The following is an 11,544-nucleotide window of genomic DNA, read 5'->3' on the forward strand; positions in this document are numbered from 1 at the left end:
AAACAAAAATCCTCACAACTGGTCCAATAAACAGCTTCATGGTGGATGGAGAAAAGATTGAAGTTGTCAAGGATTTCATATTACTTGGCTCTACAATCAACACCAATGGAAGCAGCAGTCAAGATATCAGATGATGTATTGCATTGGGCAAATCTGCTGCAAAGGACCTCTTTCAAGTGATGAAGAGCAATTGAAGACTCAGATGTGCCTAACCCAAGCCATAAGGCATTTGACTGCTAAACAGGAGGCTAGCAGTTTACACCCACCAGCCACTCCTCAGAAGGAAGGTTGGGCAATCTACTTCTGTAGTGATACCACTTCGGAAACCCAAGGAGAGGTCGCTATGAGGGGTCGAGTCCAAATCCACAGCACATAACAACAACAACAACAACTTATGCATGTGAGAGCTGAACAATGAATAAGGAAGACAGAAGAAGAGCTGATGCTTTTGTGTTGTGGTGTTGGAGAAGAATGCTAAGGGTACCATGGTCTGCTAAAAGGACTAACAAATCTGTCCTGGAGGAAGTGCAACCAAAATGCTACTTGGAAACGAGAATGGCCAGATTTTGTCTCACCCACTTTGGTCATGTTGTCAGTAGGAACCATTCCCTGGAGAAAGATACCATGCTTGGTAAAGTGGAGGGTCAATGAAGAAAAAGAAAGCTCTCAACGAGATTGATAGACACAGTGGCTGCAATGATGGGCTCAGGTATAGCAAGGATCGTGAGGCTGGCACAGGACCAGGGATGTTTTGTCCTGTTATGCATAGGGTCGCTATGAGTCACAGATGACTCATTGACACCTAACAACAACAGAACAACAACATTTAGAACAATCAGAATTATTCCTGTACCTAAAGACCTATCCTTCATGTGAGCAAAAGAAGAAGGGGATGGACCAGCTGAATGTCAGTGAGTGATGAATTGTTTTGTCCATAGTCTAACCACTGGGACTCAGTGTCCTCTACATTCTGCCAGTCTGCCATTCTTCACCTCCCAGCCAATACCTTAAACTAGGCCCTGGGGCTGCAGAGGTGAGTTATATGTGTCTCTGACATCACAGTCAGATGGGAGAAGCACTCTGAGGGGAATCATTCTATTTCTAGTGATCAGTTCTACATATAGGGCATACAGGGTTGTGGGCACATAGAGGAAGCCTCCGCTAGTGTGCAACAATAAAGGCAGGCTCCCCTGAGAAGATAATCTCCTCACAGATACCTGAAGGTCCAGTGAAGGTAGCCAGGCAAAGAAGGAAGTGTTTCACAGGCAGAGAGCATGGCTCCTGCAAAGCCCAGAAGAGAACAAATAAGCAAGATACTTTATTTAGCTGGATGCAATTGGGCCAGTGTGGCCGAGATAAGCAGTGGGGAAGGAGTGTGCCCATAAGAAAGACAATGAAAGAAAACAGTAGAGGCTGGATCTGGAAGGACTTCAGAAGGAATATATCTTAAAGAGGTGAGAGACAGGACATGAATAGGCATATCCACATCATGTTCATCGCAGCACAATTCATTACAGCAAAGAGATGGAAACAACCTAAATGCTCATCAACAGATGAATTGATAACCAAATTATGGTACAGTGACACAATGGAATCCTATGCTACATTAAAGAATAATGAAGAATACATGAATCTTCTCACAACATGGATGAATTTGAAAGACATTATGCTGAGTGAAATAAGTCAATCACAGAAGGACAAATATTATATGAGCCCATTACTGTAAAAAGTCAAGGAAGGGTTTATTTAGAGAAGGGAACTCACTTTGTAGGTTACTGGGAATGGGAGGGAAGTGGAGGGAAAAATCCGGACTAGTTGGGGGTCATATGTTGATTTGGGTATGGGGAAGGATAGTGTATGCAAAGAGTCTGTGACCAGCATGATGACACTGGGGAAATGAAGGACACTGAAACATAAGGTATGGAAAACAGAAGCAAAAACTAGTATATGAACAATACTGCATCACCACTAACACCAAACACTAGACTACAGATAAAATGTCTAGACAACTGTGATGGTCAGATGGGGTCAGCAAACAGAAATGTGCCCTAGACCAAGAATAGATTTAGCTGAAGATAATCTTGCACATACAAAATTAGCCACACTCATTATAGAAGCAACAGAAGACAGAGTTGGAGTAATGTCTCAGAGACAACCAAACACCTTCAGGATAGAGAATCACCAGGCTTGCCAACTCAGGACCATAGCATTAGGGGACATCAAGCTCAATCGACACAACATAGTACATAAATACCTTGTCCAACAACCTACTTTGATGAGTAGTGACTGGGATCCTAAAAGCTTTCGAATGGCCGTCTAAGATGCAACTGTTGGTCTCCTGTCATCTGAAGCAAAGAAGAGTAAAGAAAATCAATGGCATTTGAAAACAATTAGCCCAAGAATATGATGGACTTTGAGACCAGAAGAAATAGATGGTGCCCAGCTATTAGTGCCAACCAATTGTGAAGGGATCAAAGCTGGAGATCCTGGATAGAGTGGGAGGAAAAATGTGGAACAAAATTCAAAAACACAAAAATGACCAGAATTATTGGTCAGATGAAGTCTGGTGGGACCCCCAAGACTATGGCTCCAGGATACCTTTCAGGCTTGGAATTGGACTCACTCCCAAGGAACGGCTCTCAGCCCAACAGTACAAAGACTTACATTCAGAACACCCAGCTCAGGGTGATGCACCCACCTACTCTAGGGAGATACATCTCTTTGAGCAATGGGCCACGGGGCACCAGAGGGGCAGCATCCACATGGAAGGAAAGCTGAACAGACAGGAGTGCATACTTAAGAAGGGCACAGGGAGGGAGGGTCACAGGGATGGGAGGAGGGGGAGTATATTATGGTTGGGGATGGTAATCAGGGCATGAAATCAAATGTACATGAACTGTTGTGTGTAAAACAAAATTTGCACTGTAAATTTGTATACAAAGCACAATAATAATAATAATAATAATAATAATGAATCATGTGGAAGAGACTGACATTGACCCTGAGTGCACTGGGGAGCACTGTTGTTGTTGTTGTTATGTGCCATCGAGTCAGACCTACTCATAGCGACCCCTCTTTGGGTTTCCGAGACAGTATCACTACAGAAGTAGATTGCCCCATCTTGCTTCCAAGGAGTGGCTGGTGGGTTTTAACCGCCAGCCTTCTGGTTGACAGTCAAGTGCCTTACACACTACACTACCAGAACTCTCCCGGGGAGCACTAGAGGTAGGGAATCCCGGGAAGACATGATGGGTTAAGATCATGATATTGCTGCCATGTAGAGGGTAGGCTGCATGAAAGTTATGGACCCTGCAGTAGTTAGCAGGCTTTTGTGTTAATAAAGGTCAGAAGTGATAATTCCCTGGACCAAGGTAGGGAAAACAGGGATGGAGAATAAGGTCTTGTTTGGGAGAACACTGAGAGGAGGCAGAGAAGATGTGGTTTTCATTTAGATGTGGGTAGAGGGAAGATGGGAGAGGAGGTGGGTCTTAATGATCTCCAGTCGGGATAACTGGGTGTGTGCGAAATGAGACATAGAAACACAAAGATGTCACATAGAGACCCTGTTACGCAATGCTGTTTATCTTCTAAAATGACCAGCCTGGTCTCAGTTGATTTTCATTTGTCTCTGGGTAGTTTTCCTGTGATAACTCCCAAAGATACATGTCCTTCTTGTTGTTAGTTGAAGTGAAACCAGCCCCCAACCCATGGACATCCAATGCACAATGGAACAAAACACTGCCTAGTCCACTGGAGATCAACAGTTGTGATATATGTTGTTGTTATGTGCCATCAAGTTGGACTCGACTCATAGAAACCCCTCCTTGGGTTTCTGAGGCGGTATCTCTATGGAAGTAGATTGCTCAACCTTCCTTCCAAGGAGTGGCTGGTGGGTTTGAACCTCCAGCCTTCTGATTAGCAGTCAAGTACCTTAGGCACTATGCCACAGTGCCTTTTTTATTTTAAAAAGTAGATCTCCAGGCTTTTCTTCCTAGTCCATCTTAATCTATACTAAGATGTCTGAAACTTGTTCCACCTCATAGCAACATGCAAGGGTCCTCTCACAGATGGTGGTAACTGAGCATGACGTGCATTGACTGGGACTTGAATCCAGGTTTCCCACATGGAAAGCAAGAGTTCCACCACTGAACCACTATATGTCCAAAGACACATAGCTACGTGTCATTATCAGCAGTATCCTACAGTGGGAAGCAAGATTCAGGCCTCCGAAAATCCTCCTTACTGACCCCACAGGATGCCTTGAAGATTCATATACAAATACAGCAGGAATAACACCCACAACTCCTAGACTGAGCATTCAGACTGGGCCTCATTTTGAGCCTTCTCTTAGAGTCAGGGTACAACTAGGTCAATGATCCTTTGCTTTGTACCCTCCTAAGATTAAAGAAATTCATCCAAGATTCACTGTCAAGCTGTTTCCTGAGAGTCTCCTTGATATGGCATCCCATATGAGGAGTAGGGGCACAGACCCAATTTCTATGGAAGGTTCTGAGCACTTGTAGAAGTCAAAACCTAGTCTTCCCTGGCAGTCTGTCCCTGCCCTCCTTTTTCAACCATAAACTGTAGGGCAGGAGCAGATGCTGAGAGGCCTCTTGACTTTCTTGGTGGCCATTTCCCACTCCTGATCTGTGTTTTTCCTTCTGCTATATGCTCAGAGCAGCTGATACTCAGAGCCCAGGTCTGGGACTGTCAAATCTGGAAGCAGAGGCAGCAGATCCTGAAATCAAATGGATAGACCTTCAGGCAGTTGGGTGTCAGGGAGTGGGACAGGGAAGGACATGCTCTTTTGGGCAGCTCTTCAACTAGTCTGAAGGTCTATTCATTGACAGTCCAGTCCTCTACTCTCCATAGTTTTCTTGCTACTTCTGCCATTTTTTTTTTTTTTTTTTTATCATGGTTTTAAGACTTGTTTGAAAAACTGCCTACAAGATGTCACTTTTGGAATATACTAACAGCTGACATTTATAATCCAATCGACAAGAGTCAGACACTGAAGTAAGCATGTCACATGCATTACACTTTCATGCTCATTACAGCCCTGTGGAGTAGGTCGTGTTATTATCTGCTTGTATGGATGAGAAAATTGAGGCAGGAAGAGGTTAAGTCACTGGTCCAAGGACTCATTTCTATTAAGTCCTGGACCAGGCCTCCCTGTACCACAGCTTCCCTCCCCATAGCTGCTGAAAAGACCCTCCATGATGATCTAGTCTTTCCCTTATTTCGAAGAAGGAGAAACTGAGGGCCACTGAGAGAATAAGTGATGAGTATAAGGTTATACACCATGCTAGTAGTCAATCCAGCCCTTCCTCCTTCTCAGGGCTCTTCCGCCTGCAGATAGGTGACCTATAGGCTGGAAGAAGCAGGACACAGGGAAGGCCAGGCAGCTCTGGAGGGCACTATGGGGACGGGCAGTGCTTACAGCAGCTGGCAAAGCAGAGAATTCTTGGCTCTCTCCTTCCTTCCACCCACACACCGTAAAGACATACATCCTTTGAAAATGAAACTTGGGCTTGAGGTAAACAGATAAGTAATGGTTATGTGCTAGCACTTTATTAATTAAGCATCCTAAATACATTTAAACTTGGGTGTTTAATTTAGATTTATAGGGATAATTTAAATTTATAAGACTAGTTATTATGCATTAAGTACCAAAAATGCCAATTGATTTTCATAGGTGATATTTATTGAGGTATTAAAAAAGAAAACTATGTCAAATTTAATTACCCTTGGGGTGAGTTTAAGAGCTGGAAGGAAGTTGAAGGGTAGAGGAGGGGGTGGGTGCCTCACTTCAAGAGTAGTTCTCTTATCATGTGGATGGTAATTTCATCTTCCCCTGGATAGTCATCTAAATAAAACCCAGACATCACACCACTGGTGAGGCACACTCTAGCAATGAAGACACTTACTGAGGCTGGGTCTTCACTGGCTCAAGAGTTGAAGGGCAGAGGGAAGCAGAGTGGGTGGTGGACACCGCATTGGCAAGGAGTGTGAGCCCTGGGGTCTTGTTCCAGTTCTAGTGCTGCCTTACCTATGACCTTGAGGAGCTCACTTCCCCTCTGTTAGAACCAAGCGGGGTAGGACTAGGGGGTCTGTTGTCCCTGCCAGCTCAGACATTTGATGGATCAGGGAAGCTGGTCTCACATCTGTATAGTGGATGGTCCCTAAATTCTTGCCAGAACTGGATGTTGTGGTCATAACCTCCCTATCTCTGTCTCTATCAGTGTCTTCCTCCTGCCTTCTCTCCTCCTTCTTCTTCTTTTTACCACCGTCCTCCCCATCCCCAGCCCCATTACACACCCTGCAGTCCTTTGCATTCTGCTTTCATGATTCTGGAGGTCCCATGTCTACACAGCTACAGATTACTCTGTGGGTACTGGGATGGTCAGGCCTCCTCCCACATGGGTCAGGCCCAAGCGGTACACACTCTGTCAACAGGAGAAATAAGAAAGGTTACCTAAAATAGGTGATCCAACCTCACTGGAAGGCATGGGCCAGGATTGGTCTTGCAGAACACACCAGCTATTTTAAACAGAGGGCATTTGATACACAGACACAGTTTAAAAAGTGTTGGAAAGCTGAAGGAGCCATAAAAGAAGTAAAGATACTCTAGGGGTTAGTTACTATGGGAGGTTACTAGGGTCCATGGTGCTGGGAAAACAAAGGGAAGGCAGTGGTATAACCAGGGTCTATGAGCACTTACTGATGATGCTGATGGAACTGGCCCTGGGAATGCCATCAGCTTCTACTGCTAGACTCACCAAAGGTTGTTGGAGCCCTCAATCACCCACAGCTATGGCTGACAGAGAGCATGTGATTGTTGCAAGGACCTCCTACATTCTCCATAGTGAATGCTCCTTGATAGGAATCTATCTGGGTCAAATATTCTAATATCTTATTCTAAGAAATTCATCTATACACATCTTCCCTAAACCTCCTTGCCATCAATTCTTCCATCTTATTCTTTCTAAGTCTCTGACCATCTGGCCCAACTTTTAACCACTGCCTGTGAATCAAGTAGATCTTTACATCTGGCCATTTCCCTGTCCTTGCTAAGTGGACAAAGAGATATGATGGCTGAAGATCTGTCCACTGAGAGGATTGCTCCTTCTTCCTGTTTTCAGAACCATTCTAGATCACTGCAGGAGTCCACTTCCAGCTGGTGCCAGCATATCAGTCAGCTGGTCATGGTGAATGCCTCACAGTATTCATAGAATGCCTTATAGGTCAGTTGTTTGGGTTAAGGAAAGAGTGGCAATGCAGCTAGAGATGGTGTTGTAGGTCTCTAGTCTCCTCCTCATGCAATTTGTCTGCCTCCAGGATGGGCTTGAGCCCAAATTTATGTTCAATCAATCCTACACCAAGATTCCATAATTGTGAATTTGCCTATTTGCTAAGATTTATTTGTGAACTTAAAATTAATACTCACAGTGCTTTCACGGTTATTTGCAAACACAAACAGAGTGGTGAAAACTTTGACTCATGGATGCATACATTCTCAGCTGAGGTCAAATAAGGTGATGCTCTGCCTTTGTTTCAGCTCTCATGCTATAAATAATGATATAGTTAATGCTATGTGTTTTTTTTTTTTTTTTGTATTCTTTGTGCTTTTTTTGTGGTGATTTCACTATGCAGAATGGCTTCCATGCATAGTGATGAAGTGTTGCCTGGTGTTCTTACATGCAGGAAGATTGTGCTATGCTTTACAGAGAAAAGGCTGGTGTTACATAACCTTCATTCAGGCATAAGTTACAGTGCTATTGGCTGTGAGTTCAGTGTTAATGATAACAATATAGATTAACTAGTGTGTCTTTAGACAGAGTCATGCATAAACAAGGTTATGTATTGGTCAATTGATGAAAATGTTGTGACCAGAGGTTTTCAGGAACTTAAACCTGTAATCTCCATAGGAGCAATGGCTCTAATTTGGTGTTTGTAGTGACTTTATGGAAACTCTGGTAACGTAGTGGCTAAGGCACTTGACTGCTAACCAGAAGGCTGGTGGTTCAAACCCATCAGCCAGTACTCAGAAAGAAGGTTGGGCAATCTATTTCCATAGTGATACTGCCTCAGAAACCCAAGGAGGGGTCACTATGAGTCAGGTCTGACTTGATGGCACATAACAACACAACAATAGTGACTTTATAGAGCATAACAACCATGAATAATGACAACAGAGCATATATCACTTCCACCTGATGATGGACTGATGCTGCACATGCCAACTGAATAATCTGGTGAATCAGGTAAAACCTAGGTCAAGATGGGCAGCCCAGTTACATAGTCACACGATGCCCCAGGGTCAGGCATTCCATCTCTCACCTGGGCCCAGTAAAAACCAAGAGCTATTTCTCAAGTTTAGAATAATTATCTGTAGAAGAGGACACAGCTTTTGGCCAAAAGCCTGGGCATCTGTGTTATAATGCTCCTGTCGAGGCCTGACACCAGCTCTTTAGAGCATCCCTATTTGCACAGAGAGTTTGAGCAGCATTAGATGGGCTGGTCATAACATCCGAGGGTTAAAGTCACTTGCCTTGGAGATTGGCATTGCTGCAGAGCCCTTTCTTGCTCTGAACCCCACTCATGCTTATAACTTATTCAATAAGCAGGTCACGGCAGTACATACAAATATGAAACATGTTTCCAAATTCAGAAAGGCCCACCAAGGGTTATGCCTCTTTCTTAGAGGCCTCTCCCTCCCAATCAATGCCTTCACTTTCAGATCAAGGACTTAGTGAGGATATGACTTCAACTTATGTTGCAATTCCACAACCCATAGGATTAAATTTTAAATCTGATTTTCATTTGCATCTGCCCGATAGCTATAAAAGATGTAAGCTTCCTTTAGGGAAATTATAGAAGATCTCTGGGTTTTTGACCATGATTCAAGCTGAAAGTTTAAACCTTATTCATTTTATTCCTGTAAAGTGTCTAGTACTATCATAAGTAGCCATCACACTCTGCATTCCTTTTAGTAGTCATTATTCCTACTTAGGGAGCTCTGGTAGCATAGTGGCTAAGACACTTGCCTGCTAACCAGATGGCTGGCAGTTCAAACCCACCAGCCACTCCTCGGAAGGAAGGTTGGGCAATCCTACTTCCGTAGTGATACTGCCTCGGAAACCCAAGGAGGGGTCGCTATGAGTCGGGTTTGACTCGACGGCACATAACAACAACAATAACATTCCTACTTAATGGTCAAGTTCAGCAACCCTTGGTCTGACAATGTCTAGTATTCAATAGGCACTTTATCCCAGGTGATATCAGGTGATGACATAAGAAATTTAATGCCATTGCATGCCAATGGAGCACCACAATTGTGATTTCTACTGACAATGAGCTCATCTATGTGTTCAATACTAATCAAGTCCCAAATCCCTTTATTTAGGGTTTGTCTCTTGACAGCCCTTCTGATATCAAGTGCTTTATCATACAATAGGATTGCAAATTGGAAGGATTTAATGTGGGGAACTGACTATAAAAGTGTTGAAAGGACTAAAAGAACAAAAAGGCAAAAATGAGGTAACTAAGACTGAGGTAACAGAAGGGAGAAGGAGTTAGTAACAGTTCAGGATCACCCTTGCTGCTAACTCTGGTGGAGACTGTGTTGCAGCTGCTGTTATTGTAATCACTGACCCCACTGCTGTCAGAACTCATTCCAGAAGCAGACAGGGGAATAAACATAGCTTCTCCCCTACTTCTACCTTTCAATCTTCCACTAGTACTTTCCATTGATCAAAGCTAACTAGAAGCCAAAGAAGAATTGATGCATTTGAACTGACGTGTTGGTAAAAGATATTGAATAAATCATGGACTGCCAGAAAAAGAAACGAAGAGAACTGTCTTGGAGGAAGTATAGCCAAATATTCCTTAGAAACAAGGATGGTGAGATGTGGGCTCACTTACTTTGGAAATGTCGTTAGGAAAGACCAATTGCTAGAAAAAATGCATCGCGTTTGATAAAGTAGAAGGGTAGCTAAAATGAGGGAAACCCTCAGTGAGACGAAGTGACATAATAGCTGCATCAAAGGGCTCAAACTTACCAATGATTGTGAGGATGGTGCACGATGGGGCAACTTTTTGTCCTGTTATACATAAAGTCACCATGAGTCAGAGCCAACTTCATGGCAACTAACAACAACTGGAAGCTAGCAGGCAAGGCATCTGGCAAATACAGTTAGCAGGGATCTGGCATCACACAACAGGGTATTATGGAAGCAAAGCAAATGGACAAATGACACACACAGTGGTTTAGAGCTTGGACTTTAGTGCTAGTTGAAACAGCTTGAAACCTATTGATCATGGCAGTTAATCTCTCAGAATCTTACTTTACCCATGAGTCAAACGGGATTGTTGGAGGAGGATTAAGTGAGACAAGTATATAAAAGTATCCATGCCAGTGCCTGGTACATAATATGTCCTCATGCAATGGTGGCTGGTGTCATTGGGTTCAGCCTTATCCCTAACTTACTCTTGACCTTGAACAAGTGCCTTGGCCCCTCTGGGCTCCATTTCCTTATGTGTTAAATAAACAAGGTTCGATTAGAAGCTCTCCAAGGCACTTCCTTTAGCTAAGGAACTCTGGTGGTGCAATGCCTAAGGCATTTGACTGCTAACCAGAAGGTTGACAATTGAATCCCACCAGCCACTCAGCAGAAGGAAGATGGAGCAATCTACTTCTGCAAAGATTTACTGCCTCAGAAACCCAATGAGGGTCGCTATGAGTCAAAATCAACACAATAGCAGTGAGTTTGGTTTTGGGCTTAAGGACCTTCCAACTTGGGTTAGCCATGTAGCTGTGAATCACTCCTTCAATGAAATGGACAGGTTAGGATGGGCAGGAGGGTTGGAGGAAGGATCTGACTGCTGGAATGAAGCCCAGGGAGAAGGGAGGCTTGGAGGAGGCACTGGCTGTGTCTCAGTGTTCTGAATGGTGCACTTCACTGGAGAATATGTTCAAAGGTAAAATAGATCACACTTCATGAACCTTAATATTTCCTAGATCTCCAGGCTAATGTCACTCCAGCAATATCAACCTGGTCTTGTTTCCTTTGGGGCACTAACTCTTAACACTGCTCAGTCTACAAAAGCATCATCTGCACACTCTGGTCCAGGAGGAAAGAAAGACTCAAATGCACCATGAAAATTAAATTTATAAACCCTAGGGCTATGAGGGGCCTGAGCATCAGATCTTTGAGATCTTCCTCATTGGGCCAGAATCATGGGTTTAAACCTGTTGGAACTCATGTTCTGAAGGTGCTGGAGTTGCCTACAGAAGCCAGGATACACAGAAAGCTCTGTAGTCCATGAGAGAACGGTTCAAGGTCTTACTCTGCCACCTATGATCATGCCAGCACTGCTGCTCCACTAATCCAGATCATACCAAAGACACATGGTCTGGTACAGACATGCCTGAGTCTATCACATGGGATCAACTAGGCTAGAGAGTCATCAGCTAGTTCATGATGAAAACAAGAGCATATGGGTCATAGAGGTCTAGGTCCAAATCCCAGATCAGTCACTTAC

Source organism: Orycteropus afer, unplaced genomic scaffold, assembly GCF_000298275.1.
Source record: "Orycteropus afer afer isolate SDZICR_OR568_19922 unplaced genomic scaffold, OryAfe1.0 scaffold00433, whole genome shotgun sequence".
Lineage (NCBI taxonomy): Eukaryota > Metazoa > Chordata > Mammalia > Tubulidentata > Orycteropodidae > Orycteropus > Orycteropus afer.